Source organism: Panulirus ornatus, chromosome 4, assembly GCF_036320965.1.
Source record: "Panulirus ornatus isolate Po-2019 chromosome 4, ASM3632096v1, whole genome shotgun sequence".
In the NCBI taxonomy this organism is placed as follows: Eukaryota; Metazoa; Arthropoda; class Malacostraca; order Decapoda; family Palinuridae; genus Panulirus; species Panulirus ornatus.
Window position 1 is genome coordinate 54,040,816 of NC_092227.1, and position 16,809 is coordinate 54,057,624.

General features: G+C 41.2%; 1 protein-coding gene across 1 annotated transcript in view; it reads left to right on the plus strand.

Annotated features, from left to right (window-relative positions):
- The first annotated feature begins 3,615 nt into the window (after positions 1–3,615).
- Positions 3,616–16,809, plus strand: part of LOC139766293 (uncharacterized) — a 540,727-nt gene continuing 527,533 nt past the window's right edge. The window contains exon 1 of the mRNA XM_071694755.1: positions 3,616–3,901. The gene's annotated coding sequence lies outside the window, so the exon portion shown is untranslated. The remainder of the gene's footprint in view (positions 3,902–16,809) is intronic.

Genomic DNA, 16,809 nt, shown 5'->3' on the forward strand with positions numbered 1-16,809 from the left:
CTTCCCTAAGTTACCCTCCATTCCTCACCCATTCCCCTCACTGCATTTGCTCTCACCTTCCATTCTACACTCAATCTCTCTTGGCATTTCTTCATACAAGTCTCCTTTCCAGACTCTCTTACTCTCATCACTCTCTTCTCCGATATTCTTTCCTCTTCGAAAACCAACTACCCCTCTAAGCGCATTTACATCCAAAAGTCTCTTTTTTTACTCGCCCATCAATTAACACGTGATCTAATGATGCCCATTGACCATCTTTCCTATTCACATACGTATACTTGTGTACATCTTTCCTTTGAAATCATTTATTCTGTATCACTAGTCTATTCTTTTTCAGCACACAACTCCACAGGCTCATCCTTTTCATCTATAAGTATTAATATTATACCCTCAACTGCCACATTACTCACCTTCGCATTTAAATCACCTATCGCTAATACACGGTCTCGTGCAACAAAACTGCTGCCACAGTCATTCATCTGCTCTCAAAACACTTACCTTTCATGATCTTTCTTATAGCCGGGTGTATACGCACCAGTAATCACCCATCTCTCGCTATCCCCTTTCAGATTTACCCAGATATTTTTCCAAGAATATATCAATTACAGAAGCTTTTAATTATATTAGATTTTAACATATAAACAAAAGTTCTTTTTTTTACCAATGAATATTCTGCACTAATACTTGGAATATTTCGTGTCTTTTCTGAGGGTAATAGAACTGCATAAAAGCTTCAGTAAAAGGACTATTTCTCAAGCTAAATATGAATCTGGGATTGAAATAATGTTTCATGTCTTATTGAGGCCTGTAATTACGTGCTTTTATGTTTACTCTGTAAGAAGCTCCTTTGATTAATGGATTCGTATCTAAAGGCCTGTCTACACGAGCGGGCCTGATCGGCGGGCTTGCCCGTTAACGGACATATTTGACAGGCAAACGATCAAATTGCCCGAAAGCCCGCCGAGCGAAATCACTGAGCTGGTGCCCGGTAGCTGGAGTTTCTACCCTGCCAGATGCACAAAATCTTTTTCTTGACAATGCTAGGCACCATGGTTCTCGTACCGCACTCCACCCGCTACTGGCAACATCGTCGGGCAGGCCCGGCTGTTCATCACTTCGGTCGTGTGAACAACATTCACGGGCAGGCCCGCTAGAATTTGCCCGTTAACGGGCAAACTCGCCGATCAGGCCCGCTCGTGTAGACAGGCCTTAATGAGTACCTGTCTGCTTCAGGTACTTTCTATGATTGTTTCAAGTATAAAAGTATTTCATTATGGTATAATTCGTTTCAAAAGTTATTTTGGGCTAAAAGATACACAGGAAGGACTATTTTTCATGCTTAATACTAATCTGAGTTTGATTTGTTGATATAGGTATCAGTAAGGCCTGTAATTATGTATTTAAATGGTTATTACCTAGAAAGATTCTGTGATTACTTGTTTGATGGGTATCTATCATCTTGGGGAAGCATAATGAGATATTGTCCATAATAATATCAAGTATAGAAGTATTTCTTCATGTTTTCTTTCATTTTGAAAAGATTTTTTTCTTTCTTTTTGCTAAAAAGTACCCTAAACTATTATTTGCAATTTTTGTATTATCTGAAGAATAACAGATTTGCTTTAAAACCCCAGTATAAGGACTATTTTCCATGGTGAAAATAAATCTAGGCTTGAATATTGTTTGGGTGTCATTAAGGCCTTATTGGCTTTGTATCTATTGGGTATCAGTCTGACTTAGTAAGCATTATCAGGTATTTCCCAGGATTATTTGAAGTATATAAGCGTTTCTTTGTTGTAATTCCATTTTAAGACAAATACTTGAACCATCACTTGCAATTTTTGGTATTTTTCTGAGGGCAATAGATTTGCTTGAAGACCTCAGCATAATTATTTTTCATGTTGAATACAAATCTGGGGTTAAAATATTCTTGTGGGTGTCAGTAAGATCTGTAATTAAGTATCTCGATGGTTATTCTTTGAAAAAATTATGTGTTCATTGGATTCGTATTTCAAAATAAGAGTTTTTAGGATGAGAATTTTGCTTTAAAACCTCAGAATAAGAACAATCTTTTAATGCTTGATACGAATATGGGTCTGAAATACTGTATGGGTGTCATTATCGCCTGTAATCAAGCATTTAAATGGTCAATCTTTATGAAGATCCTGTGATTATTTGATATGTATTTATTGAGTATTCATTGGCTAGAAAAGCGCCCCGACCGACTCAGCTATCTAAACTCAACGACTTCATTCGACCTCCGAGACGTCCTCAACCGCCACAGGTCCGGACCTGCGTCAATTTTAGGCTCAGAAAATCGTCTTGACCGACTCGGGTACTCTTGCTCAGCAGATATAAGTTTAACTATATTCGTTTGTATATCAGATTTAGAAACCCTTTGTCCGGTTCTTGGCAAATCAACTCAAAATGTAAAGTCATCATATCAATCTTAAAAGACCATACACCACTTCACAGATGGTCTTCACCACACTTCCTCTTCCCATTGATTCTTGAATTTCCTTGGACTTTTGTCTCCCTTGCTGGTGCGCACACTCTCCGTCATACTTCCTCTTCTGGTTACATTCTATAAGTGCAAAAATGATGCATAGTGACATTAGTATGTGATTATAGGATAAATGTGTCTGCCAGGGATTTCCACCTAAGACTGCAGGTTAAGATAACTTGCATTACCATTTGTTACTGTGCTTTTCATCATCTATTATATTCGAGAATAACACAGTTGATTTTGAAAAAACTATTAGCCATTTAACGTAAACTTGGGACAGCACTTTGAAACTACATGATATGATCAAAGCGAATGGAACTGTAAAGAGGAAAAGGAAGACATGAGCTGTGATTAGCTGTAAGGCGTAATGATTCTTTCTGTTTGGTTGAAGGAAGTTATTGCTTTCAGTAGCCGGAAACCTTTATAACGGTCGTTAGGTAAAAACCATGACTTTTTTCTTAATTTGCCTCTAGTAATCATAAGAAATGAAAATTTTCTAATGTTAATTTCGCTAAGATTAGCAAAAGTTTTAGATTTGTTCAAATGTTTGATGCGTGGGGGGGGGGGGGGGGGGGGGGGGGGGGGGAGAGCTTCGATTGTCGTCAGTTGACATTTACTTCCGTCCTTCCTCACACACACCATACTGCCAGGGACGCCTCCCTCCCTCACCCGACACACATCGCCAGTGTTACCAAAGCTATCTATATTTGCTTAGTATTATGTTATTTTGGTGAAATTATATATATATATATATATATATATATATATATATATATATATATATATATATATATCTTTTTTTTTTTTTATACTTTGTCGCGTTTGAAGTATGACCTGTTAACTAAGTACTAATGTATCCTTGAATGTTCCTAAATTGATGAGTCAAGTCTAAGCACATTCTTTTCCTGCCATCTGATATGGCCTTTGATTGAAGCATGGTTTACCTCTGCAGTATCTAGATGAGGTTACTCTTAGTTATTGTACTTGCAAACGTTACCAAGATGTGTGGCGTTTAATGTTTCTCAACAGTGAGGATGAGGAAGTTTTGAATCGATGGTCACACTGCTGGGTATGACCCCGCCCACATGTAGGACTAGGCCAACCGACAACCACACCAGTCTAACCCAGACCTCGCAGGAGGTGAGACAAGGCCAACTGGTGTGTAAGAAATTGCCGTTATACCAAATAACGAACCGAAACACAAATGTTTAAAAGCTATCGAGTACAATTACTAGTAGCCAAGGCTAAGTTTTCAGCCTTTAGTTTACACTGTGAACAGGTTCATGTGTTTAACACAGAAAAGTCATTTTATAAGTGATTCATTTCCAACAAGAAAACTACATTGAACCAAATGCAGTGACAAGTTTGTTTGTACACTGACCGAATTGGTAAAAGGTAAGCGCCGACTATAACCAAGTTTTTGTTATTCTTACTTTATAAATGAAACCGAATGATTGATTTTTTTCATAAAGATTGAGGAATAATGGGAAGCCATTGTTGTAATTAGGTCATGGTGCTTTTCTTTCATTTGCTTGGTCTTACGTTTCTTTATTGTGATTGGCTTATGCGCCTTCATCCATTAGTCATTTGTAAGCTCTGTATGAGCTTCAAATATGCTTTTAAGCTCACAGATTAGTAGAAATATAGAAGTGATTTGGCTTATGCGCCTTCATCCGTTAGTCACTTGTAAGCTCTCTATGAGCTTCAAATATGCTTTTAAGCTCACAGATTAGTAGAAATATAGAAGTGATTTGGCATATGCGCCTTCATCCGTTAGTCACTTGTAAGCTCTCTTTGAGCTTCAAATATGCTTTTAAGCTCACAGATTAGTAGAAATATAGGAGGAAAAATCGGAAGTTGTCATGATAACGGGTACAAAGAAAATAACGAAGTTGAAGTGTGATTAAAGTTCAGAATGGTTGGCACAATGGATGGAAGCTTCGGAATGGTTGGCAGCATTTGGAGGGCAACGTTGAAGGGTTGGTACCTATTAATAAGTCGCTGTGATTAGCTTGAAGGTTTTACATTTCTGTTTAGTGATTGCCTTATACGCTTTCACCCGTCTGTCAACATTTTCTCTGGGGGAACCATGGAAGTGGAAGTGAGTCACAGGGTGGGGGAGGGGTCGAAGGTTTTGGGAACGTTGAAGAATGTGTAGAAGGTAAGAACGTTATCTTGGAGAGCAAAAGTGGGTATGTTTGAAGGAATAGTGGTTCCAACAATGTTATACGGTTGCCAGGCTTGGGCTATAGATAGGGTTGTGCACAGGAGGGTGGATATGTTAGAGATGAAATGTTTGAGGACAATATGTGGTGTGAGGTGTTTTGATCGAGTAATTAATGAAAGGGTAAGAGAGATGTGTGGTAATGAAAAGAGTGTGGTTGAATGAGCAGAAGAGGGTGTATTGAAGTGATCTATCTGGTCACATGGAGAGAATAAGTGAGGAAAGATTGGCAAAGGATATACGTGTCAGAGGTGGAGGGAACGAGAAGTGAGACCAAATTGGAGGTGGAAGGATAGAGTGAAAAAAATTTTGAGTGATCGGGGCCTGAACATACAGGAATGTGAAAGGCGTGCAAGGAATAGTGTGAATTGGAACGATGTGGTATACAGGGGTCGATGTGCAGTCAATGGATTGAACCAGAGTATGTGAAGCGTCTGGGGTAAACCATGAAAAGTTTTGTGGGGCCTGGATGTGGAAATGGAGCTGTGGTTTCGGTGCATTACACGTGACAGCTAGAGACTGAGTGTGAACGAAGGTGACCTTTTGTCTTAGCGCTTCTTCGCGGGGGCAGGGAGGGATGCTATTTCATGTGTGGCGGGATGGTGACGGGAATGAATAAAGGCAACAAATATGAATATGTACATGTGTGCATATGTATATGTCTGTATGTATATGCATGCATACGTTGAAATGTGTAATGTATATGTGCGTGTGTGGGCGTGTATATATATATATATATATATATATATTTTTTTTTCTTATACTTTGTCGCTGTCTCCCGCGTTTGCGAGGTAGCGCAAGGAAACAGACGAAAGAAATGGCCCAACCCCCCCCCCCCCATACACATGTACATACACACGTCCACACACGGAAATATACATACCTACACAGCTTTCCATGGTTTACCCCGGACGCTTCACATGCCTTGATTCAATCCACTGACAGCACGTCAACCCCTGTATACCACATCGCTCCAATTCACTCTATTCCTTGCCCTCCTTTCACCCTCCTGCATGTTCAGGCCCCGATCACACAAAATCCTTTTCACTCCATCTTTCCACCTCCAATTTGGTCTCCCTCTTCTCCTCGTTCCCTCCACCTCCGACACATATATCCTCTTGGTCAATCTTTCCTCACTCATTCTCTCCATGTGCCCAAACCATTTCAAAACACCCTCTTCTGCTCTCTCAACCACGCTCTTTTTATTTCCACACATCTCTCTTACCCTTACGTTACTTACTCGATCAAACCACCTCACACCACACATTGTCCTCAAACATCTCATTTCCAGCACATCCATCCTCCTGCGCACAACTCTATCCATAGCCCACGCCTCGCAACCATACAACATTGTTGGAACTACTATTCCTTCAAACATACCCATTTTTGCTTTCCGGGATAATGTTCTCGACTTCCACACATTTTTCAAGGCTCCCAAAATTTTCGCCCCCTCCCCCACCCTATGATCCACTTCCGCTTCCATGGTTCCATCCGCTGACAGATCCACTCCCAGATATCTAAAACACTTCACTTCCTCCAGTTTTTCACCATTCAAACTCACCTCCCAATTGACTTGACCCTCAACCCTACTGTACCTAATAACCTTGCTCTTATTCACATTTACTCTTAACTTTCTTCTTCCACACACTTTACCAAACTCCGTCACCAGCTTCTGCAGTTTCTCACATGAATCCGCCACCAGCGCTGTATCATCAGCGAACAACAACTGACTCACTTCCCAAGCTCTCTCATCCCCAACAGACTTCATACTTGCCCCTCTTTCCAAGACTCTTGCATTTACCTCCCTAACAACCCCATCCATAAACAAATTAAACAACCATGGAGACATCACACACCCCTGCCGCAAACCTACATTCACTGAGAACCAATCACTTTCCTCTCTTCCTACACGTACACATGCCTTACATCCTCGATAAAAACTTTTCACTGCTTCTAACAACTTGCCTCCCACACCATATATTCTTAATACCTTCCACAGAGCATCTCTATCAACTCTATCATATGCCTTCTCCAGATCCATAAATGCTACATACAAATCCATTTGCTTTTCTAAGTATTTCTCACATACATTCTTCAAAGCAAACACCTGATCCACACATCCTCTACCACTTCTGAAACCACACTGCTCTTCCCCAATCTGATGCTCTGTACATGCCTTCACCCTCTCAATCAATACCCTCCCATATAATTTACCAGGAATACTCAACAAACTTATACCTCTGTAATTTGAGCACTCACTCTTATCCCCTTTGCCTTTGTACAATGGCACTATGCACGCATTCCGCCAATCCTCAGGCACCTCACCATGAGTCATACATACATTAAATAACCTTACCAACCAGTCAACAATACAGTCACCCCCTTTTTTAATAAATTCCACTGCAATACCATCCAAACCTACTGCCTTGCCGGCTTTCATCTTCCGCAAAGCTTTTACTACCTCTTCTCTGTTTACCAAATCATTTTCCCTAACCCTCTCACTTTGCACACCACCTCGACCCAAACACCCTATATCTGCCACTCTGTCATCAGACACATTCAACAAACCTTCAAAATACTCATGCCATCTCCTTCTCACATCACCACTACTTGTTATCACCTCCCCATTTACGCCCTTCACTGAAGTTCCCATTTGCTCCCTTGTCTTACGCACCCTATTTACCTCCTTCCAGAACATCTTTTTATTCTCCCTAAAATTTACTGATAGTCTCTCACCCCAACTCTCATTTGCCCTTTTTTTCACCTCTTGCACCTTTCTCTTGACCTCCTGTCTCTTTCTTTTATACTTCTCCCACTCAATTGCATTTTTTCCTTGCAAAAATCGTCCAAATGCCTCTCTCTTCTCTTTCACTAATACTCTTACTTCTTCATCCCACCACTCACTACCCTTTCTAAACAGCCCACCTCCCACTCTTCTCATGCCACAAGCATCTTTTGCGCAATCCATCACTGATTCCCTAAATACATCCCATTCCTCCCCCACTCCCCTTACTTCCATTGTTCTCACCTTTTTCCATTCTGTATACAGTCTCTCCTGATACTTCTTCACACAGGTCTCCTTCCCAAGCTCACTTACTCTCACCACCTTCTTCACCCCAACATTCACTCTTCTTTTCTGAAAACCCATACTAATCTTCACCTTAGCCTCCACAAGATAATGATCAGACATCCCTCCAGTTGCACCTCTCAGCACATTGACATCCAAAAGTCTCTCTTTCGCACGCCTGTCAATTAACACGTAATCCAATAACGCTCTCTGGCCATCTCTCCTACTTACATAAGTATACTTATGTATATCTCGCTTTTTAAACCAGGTATTCCCAATCATCAGTCCTTTTTCAGCACATAAATCAACAAGCTCTTCACCATTTCCATTTACAACACTGAACACCCCATGCATACCAATTATTCCCTCAACTGCCACATTACTCACCTTTGCGTTCAAATCACCCATCACTATAACCCGGTCTCGTGCATCAAAACCGCTAACACACTCATTTAGCTGCTCCCAAAACACTTGCCTCTCATGATCTTTCTTCTCATGCCCAGGTGCATATGCACCAATAATCACCCACCTCTCTCCATCAACTTTCAATTTTACCCATATTAATCGAGAATTTACTTTCTTACATTCTATCACATACTCCCACAACTCCTGTTTCAGGAGTAGTGCTACTCCTTCCCTTGCTCTTGTCCTCTCACTAACCCCTGACTTCACTCTCCAGACATTTCCAAACCACTCTTCCCCTTTACCCTTGAGCTTCGTTTCACTCAGAGCCAAAACATCCAGGTTCCTTTCCTCAAACATACTACCTATCTCTCCTTTTTTCACATCTTGGTTACATCCACACACATATTATTATTATTTTATTATACTATGTCGCTGTCTCCCGCGTTTGCGAGGTAGCGCAAGGAAACAGACGAAAGAAATGGCCCAACCCCCCCCCCCCCATACACATCTATATACATACGTCCACACACGCAAATATACATACCTACACAGCTTTCCATGGTTTACCCCAGACGCTTCACATGCCTTGATTCAATCCACTGACAGCACGTCAACCCCGGTATACCACATCGCTCCAATTCACTCTATTCCTTGCCCTCCTTTCACCTTCCTGCATGTTCAGGCCCCGATCACACAAAATCTTTTTCACTCCATCTTTCCACCTCCAATTTGGTCTCCCTCTTCTCCTCGTTCCCTCCACCTCCGACACATATATCCTCTTGGTCAGTCTTTCCTCACTCATTCTCTCCATGTGCCCAAACCGTTTCAAAACACCCTCTTCTGCTCTCTCAACCACGCTCTTTTTATTTCCACACATCTCTCTTACCCTTACATTACTCACTCGATCAAACCATCTCACACCACACATTGTCCTCAAACATCTCATTTCCAGCACATCCACCCTCCTGCGCACAACTCTATCCATAGCCCACGCCTCGCAACCATACAACATTGTTGGAACCACTATTCCTTCAAACATACCCATTTTTGCTTTCCGAGATAATGTTCTAGACTTCCACACATTCTTCAAGGCCCCCAGAATTTTCGCCCCCTCCCCCACCCTATGATCCACTTCCGCTTCCATGGTTCCATCCGCTGCCAGATCCACTCCCAGATATCTAAAACACTTCACTTCCTCCAGTTTTTCTCCATTCAAACTCACCTCCCAATTGACTTGACCCTCAACCCTACTGTACCTAATAACCTTGCTCTTATTCACATTTACTCTTAACTTTCTTCTTCCACACACTTTACCAAACTCAGTCACCAGCTTCTGCAGTTTCTCACATGAATCAGCCACCAGCGCTGTATCATCAGCGAACAACAACTGACTCACTTCCCAAGCTCTCTCATCCCCAACAGACTTCATACTTGCCCCTCTTTCCAAAACTCTTGCATTTACCTCCCTAACAACCCCATCCATAAACAAATTAAACAACCATGGAGACATCACACACCCCTGCCGCAAACCTACATTCACTGAGAACCAATCACTTTCCTCTCTTCCTACACGTACACATGCCTTACATCCTCGATAAAAACTTTTCACTGCTTCTAACAACTTTCCTCCCACACCATATATTCTTAATACCTTCCACAGAGCATCTCTATCAACTCTATCATATGCCTTCTCCAGATCCATAAATGCTACATACAAATCCATTTGCTTTTCTAAGTATTTCTCACATACATTCTTCAAAGCAAACACCTGATCCACACATCCTCTACCACTTCTGAAACCACACTGCTCTTTTATACTTTGTCGCTGTCTCCCGCGTTTGCGAGGTAGCGCAAGGAAACAGACGAAAGAAATGGCCCAACCCCCCCCCCCCCCCATACACATGTATATACATACGTCCACACACGCAAATATACATACCTACACAGCTTTCCATGGTTTACCCCAGACGCTTCACATGCCTTGATTCAATCCACTGACAGCACGTCAACCCCGGTACACCACATCGCTCCAATTCACTCTATTCCTTGCCCTCCTTTCACCCTCCTGCATGTTTAGGCCCCGATCACACAAAATCTTTTTCACTCCATCTTTCCACCTCCAATTTGGTCTCCCTCTTCTCCTCGTTCCCTCCACCTCCGACACATATATCCTCTTGGTCAATCTTTCCTCACTCATTCACTCCATGTGACCAAACCACTTCAAAACACCCTCTTCTGCTCTCTCAACCACGCTCTTTTTATTTCCACACATCTCTCTTACCCTTACGTTACTCACTCGATCAAACCACCTCACACCACACATTGTCCTCAAACATCTCATTTCCAGCACATCCATCCTCCTGCGCACAACTCTATCCATAGCCCACGCCTCGCAACCATACAACATTGTTGGAACCACTATTCCTTCAAACATACCCATTTTTGCTTTCCGAGATAATATATATATATATATATATATATATATATATATATATATATATATACATGTGTATATGGGTGGGTTGGGCCATAGTTTCATGTCTCCATACGGTTCCTTGCTACGCGGGTGACAGCGACAAAGTATAATAGAAAAAAAATTAAATATATATATATATATATATATATATATATATATATATATATATATATATATATAAAATACATATATATATATATATACGTTGGAAGGAATCATAATTTTGCGCATGATCAAGTATATTCCTTTGGGTCCACGGCGAAATCGGCGTCCTAGCTACGTTTCTTTGTATATCAAGCTGACTTATATTTCTTTCTTGTATCTCCCCTGATGATGTGATTATTACACAAAAGTGCACTTGGGATCTTATCATGTTCCATTTTCCCCCTGTACTCGTAGGAATATATATACACACGTGAACAAATTCATACTTTCTTGCCTTCATTCATTCCTAGTGCTACTCTGCCCCACAGGAAACAGCATCGCTACCCCTGCTTCAGCGAGGTAGCGCCAGGAAAATAGACAAAGAAGGTCACATTCGTTCACACTCAGTCTCTAGCTGTCATGTGCAATGCATTGAAACCACAGCTCCCTATCTACATCCTGGCCCCACAGACCTTTCCATGGTTTCCCCAGACGTTTCACATGCCCTTGCTCAGTCCACTGACAGCATTGTTCCAATTCACTCTATCCTTTGTATGCCTATCACCCTCCTGCATGTTCAAACCCCAAACACTCAAAGTCTATTTCACTCCATCCTTCCACCTCCAATATGGTCTCCTGCTTCTCCTTGTTCCCTCCATACCAGATACATATATCTTCTTTGTCAACCTTTCCTCACTCACTCTCACCACATGTCCCGACTATTTCGACACAGCATCTTCTGCTCTCTCAACCACACTCTATTTATTTCCACTCATCTCTCTTACCATTTCATTATTTAACTCGACCAAACCACCTCACACCACATGTTGTCCTCAAACATTTCATTTCCAACACACCCAACCTACTTAGTATAACCCTATCCATATCCCATGCCTCACAACCATATAATGTTGTTGGAACTACTATTCCATCAAACACATCCATTTCTGCTCTCTGAGATAACGTTCTCTCTTTCCACACATTCTTCACTGGTCCCAGAACCTTTTCCCCCTTCCCCACTTTGTGACTCGTTACCACTTCCATGGTTCCAGTCTCTGCTAAGTCCAATCGAAGATGTCTAAAACACTTCACTTCCTCCAATTTTTTTCCATTCAAACTTACATCCCAGTTCACTTGTCCTTCAACCCTGCTGAACCTGATAACCTTGCTGTAATTCACATTTACTCTCAAATTTCTCCTTTCACACTTTTCCAAACTCAGTCACCACTTTATAGTGTCTAGGCTCTCTTAATATTTCATTTTTGCCCACCCATATAATACAAATATTGTGCTTGTTTTCTTATTATACTTTGTCGCTGTCTCCCGCGTTAGCGAGGTAGCGCAAGGAAACAGACGAAAGAATGGCCCAGCCCACCCACATACATATGTATATACATACACGTCCACACACGGCACATATACATACCTATACATATCAACGTATACATATATATAAACAGAGACATTTACATATATACACATGTACATAATTCATACTGTCTGCCCTTATTCATTCCCGTCACCACCCCGCCGCACATGAAATGACAACCCCCTCACCCCGCATGTGCGCGAGGTAGCGCTAGGAAAAGACAACAAAGGCCACATTCGTTCACACTCAGTCTCTAGCTGTCATGTATAATGCACCGAAACCACAGCTCCCTTTCCACATCCAGGTCCCACAAAACTTTCCATGGTTTACCCCTGACACTTCACATGCCCTGGTTCAATCCATTGATAGCACGTCGACCCCAGTATACCACATTGTTCCAATTCGCTCTATTCCTTGCACGCCTTTCACCCTCCTGCATGTTCAGGCCCCGATCACTCAAAATCTTTTTCACTCCATCTTTCCGCCTCTAATTGGGTCTCCCACTTCTACTCGTACCCTCCACCTCTGACACATATATCCTCTTTGTCAATCTCTCCTCACTCATTCTCTCAATGTGATCAAACCATTTCAAAACACCCTCTTCTGCTCTCTCAACCACACTCTTTTTATTACCACACATCTCTCTTACCCTTTTATTACTTACTCGATCAAACCACCTCACACCACATATTGTCCTCAAACATCTCATTTCCAGCACATCCACCCTCCTCCACACAGCTCTATCCATAGCCCACGCCTCACAACCATATAACATTGTTGGAACCACTATTCCTTCAGACATACCCAATTTTGCTTTCCAAGATACGTCCCATTCCTCTCCCACTCCCCTTACCTCCTTTGTTCTCACCTTTTTCCATTCTGTACTCAGTCTCTCTCGGTACTTCCTCACACAAGTCTCCTTCCCAAGCTCACTTACTCTCACCACTCTCTTCACCCCAACATTCTCTCTTCTTTTCTGAAAACCTCTACATATCTTCACCTTTGCCTCCACAAGATAATGATCAGACATCCCTCCAGTTGCACCTCTCAGCACATTAACATCCAAAAGTCTCTCTTTCGCACACCTATCAATTAACACGTAATCCAGTAATGCTCTCTGGCCATCTCTCCTACTTACATACTTATACTTATGTATATCTCTCTTTTTAAACCAGGTATTCCCAATCACCAATCCTTTTTCAGCTCATAAATCTACAAGCTCTTCACCATTTCCATTTTCAACACTGAACACCTCATGTACACCAATTATTCCCTCAACTGCCACATTACTCGCCTTTGCATTCAAATCACCCATCACTATAACCCGGTCTCGTGCATCAAAACTACTAACACACTCACTCAGCTGCTTCCAAAACACTTGCCTCTCATGATCTTTCTTCTCATGCCCAGATGCATATGCACCAATAATCACCCATCTTTCTCCATCCACTTTCAGCTTTACCCATATCAGTCTAGAGTTTACTTTCTTACACTCTATCACATACTCCCACCACTCCTGTTTCAGGAGTAGTGCTACTCCTTCCCTTGCTCTTGTCCTCTCACTAACCCCTGCTTGTTTTGATCCCATGATCCCATTTACAATCTTGTCTTTTAACCATTCTTCTTTCTCGACTCCAGCCTTATCCCTTTGCTGGCTTATTCACATGAACTATTTCACATGATCCTTTTTTTTTAGTACATATTTTGTTTAATGATACATATGTTCATACTTGCAAGTTTCATTTTTTCCAGTTGTTTCTTTTCAAGTTCTATGTTACAGTTATCATGACTCTCAGAATTGATTATAGTTTCCTCATCTATCATCAGCCTTTTTTCCCCTGCATCCAAAATATCATCTAAAAATGTCAACTTCTGAAGCATTACTGGTGTTCTTAATTAAAATTTCAAGTTGATTATCCCTTTTTTGTCTTTCTTTGATATAATCTAATCTCTCAGTCAAACTTCTTACACATCTCAAGGGCATCCATTCTCTTTTCAACTCCATAATCAGTATTATTAGTCAGTACTATTTGCCTATTCCAGTGGCAATATTTACTTTAGCCTTAGGGTCTGTAGTGTCATTCATGTTTGTCTTCATCATCATTCGAGTTAAGTTTAGAAATGCAAATCATTTACCTTAATATTTGTCTCTTATTTTTATTTAGTATATTCTTAATACAAATATATGGTGTAGGAGGAAAGTTACTGGAAGCAGTGAGGAGTGAGGGTGTGTGTGTGTGTGCCTGGAGGATGAGTCATTTGTAAGGTGATGACACGTTGCTGTTTGGAGATTTGAGTGAGAAACTGCAGAAGTTGGTGTCTGAGCTTGAGAGAGTTTCAGAAAGGAGAAAGGTGAAAGTAAATGTTAGAGAAAGCGAGGTTATTAGGTTTAGCAATGCAGAGAATCTGGTTAGTTGAGGTGTGAGTTTGAATGGAGAAAATTTGGAGGAAGTTAAGTTTAGATACCTACCTTGGAGTGGATATGGCAGCAAATGGAACCATGGGATCTAAGATGATTCATATGGTGGATGAGGGGGTGAATGTCTGAGGAACATTGAAGAATATGTGGAAAGAGAGGTCATTATCTGGGAGGGAAATGACGGGTATGTTTGAAGCTATAGTTGTCTCACTGGTGCAGTATGGAGATGAGGCATTGGCCATAGATGAGAATGTACAGGAGAAAGTAAATATGTCTGAAATGCAATGTTTGAGGACAGTATTTGGTGTAAGAAGGGTTTATCAAATAAGAAATTACAGGGTATGAGAGAGGTGTGGTAATAAGAAGAATTTGGTTGAGAGCTGAAGAGGGTGTGCTGAAATAGTTTGGACATGTGGAAAGAATGAGTGAGGAGAGATTGACAAAGAGGATATGTATCATAAATGTAAGGTACAAGGGGAAGGGAAAGACTATCGGAGATGGAAGGATGGAGTGAAAAAGATTTTGAGTGCTCTGGGCCTGATCATGCAGGAGGGTGAAAGACATCCATGGGATTGAGTGAATTGGAGTGATATGATGTACAGAGAGCAATGTGGGGAAAACCTGGAAAAGTGTGTAGGGCCTGGTTGTGGATATGGGCTGTGATTTCCATGCATTACACATGACAGCTAGAAAATATATGTGGGCAAATGAGGCTTTCTCTATGTCTGTCTCTAGCAGTACCTTGCTAATGGGAAATGGCAAACGAGCATGAAAGAAAGGAAAAGAACTTTGATACAATCTAGTTTCATTTTACTATGCTTGCTTTATCATCAGTTTATACTTATGCCCTGCACTGGTTTACTATGCTTGCTTTGTTAGCAGGTTATATGTGTGCATTGTTCTAGTTTCATGAAGTAAATCAGAATAGTTGCTAAGAGCTTTTGGGGAAGACTGATACACCCTCCTCCACTTTTACTTACACTCTCTACTTATAGTGCTCCAATTATATTTTTGGTATCAGAACACTTATTCTGGGCTGAACCGTGAATAATAGCAACTAAAACTCTGTGGAAACTCTTCAGAATGGGCACCATAAGTGTATGAGTTTCATCCCGCAGTCAAATTTCATTACTAAATGTCTTCATTGGGTGTATCCAGCAATGAAAATATATTTAAATGGCTAAAGCAGGTATCTTTCCCCCCATCTTAGCTACACTCTGGGACACTGTAGGCAAATCTTTCATTGTATGATTGTAAACATTACAAGTCTGTATGGAGTAGTGTACTCTGTGTCATATCAGGTATTTATCATTGCCTGTTTTTTACAGTACAGGATGAAGTTTTAAAATCATGGGCTCCATCTTTAAAACTTTACAGTCTTATAACTTTCCTATACTTGCACTCAGTTGCTTTAGGTAGTTTCTTGTTTTTTTGTATAGGGCTTCAGTCACAAACAAAAGTCCTCACCAAGGCCAGGCCATAATTGAAATATAGAGAGAATTATGAAACAAAAAAGAAAAGACAAAAGAAAATTTTTACAAATTCTAGAGGAAGTGAAAAATCTGTATTTTGAAATGTGCTAGATCATAGTTATTGGGGAAGAAATGTGAAGGTAGAGAGTTCCAAAGGTTCAACATGTAGGGAAAGAAGCAGGTATCAAAGCGGCCTACCCTTGATTTGCCGTTGGCCATGCAGTAATCATGTGACGCAGCAAACTTGCCAAGTATTGCGTGGTCTAGCTAGTGGTGTGGGCACACAAGCAGCCAACTCCAGGGAGCAAAAACCAAGGTAATACATACAGAAGAGGGCAAGGGGGTCAAGTTTGGAAGAGAACCTGGGATAGTTTACAAGTCAGACCACTTGCAACTCAACTCTGCCAAGGAAGGTTGCAGAGTTAGAACTATCCCAGATATGAGAGCAGGAATCCATAAAAGGATGGATAAGCCCTTTGTATAAATTGAGCAACTGTTCAGAAGAGAAGTTTCGACATCTAAACAGGACACCCATTTCTTAGAGGCAGACTTAGTGATTCCTGTAACGTGGAGTTTCCAAGAAACAGTGGATGTTACAGTAATACCAATTATGTTCATTGAGTCAAGGTGGAATTACAGAGCCGTTGAGGGAGAGACGAGTTGTAAGAAGTTTATGACAGAGGGACGGGTAGAAACTGCGTCTTGAAGGCATTAAACTTAATGAAGG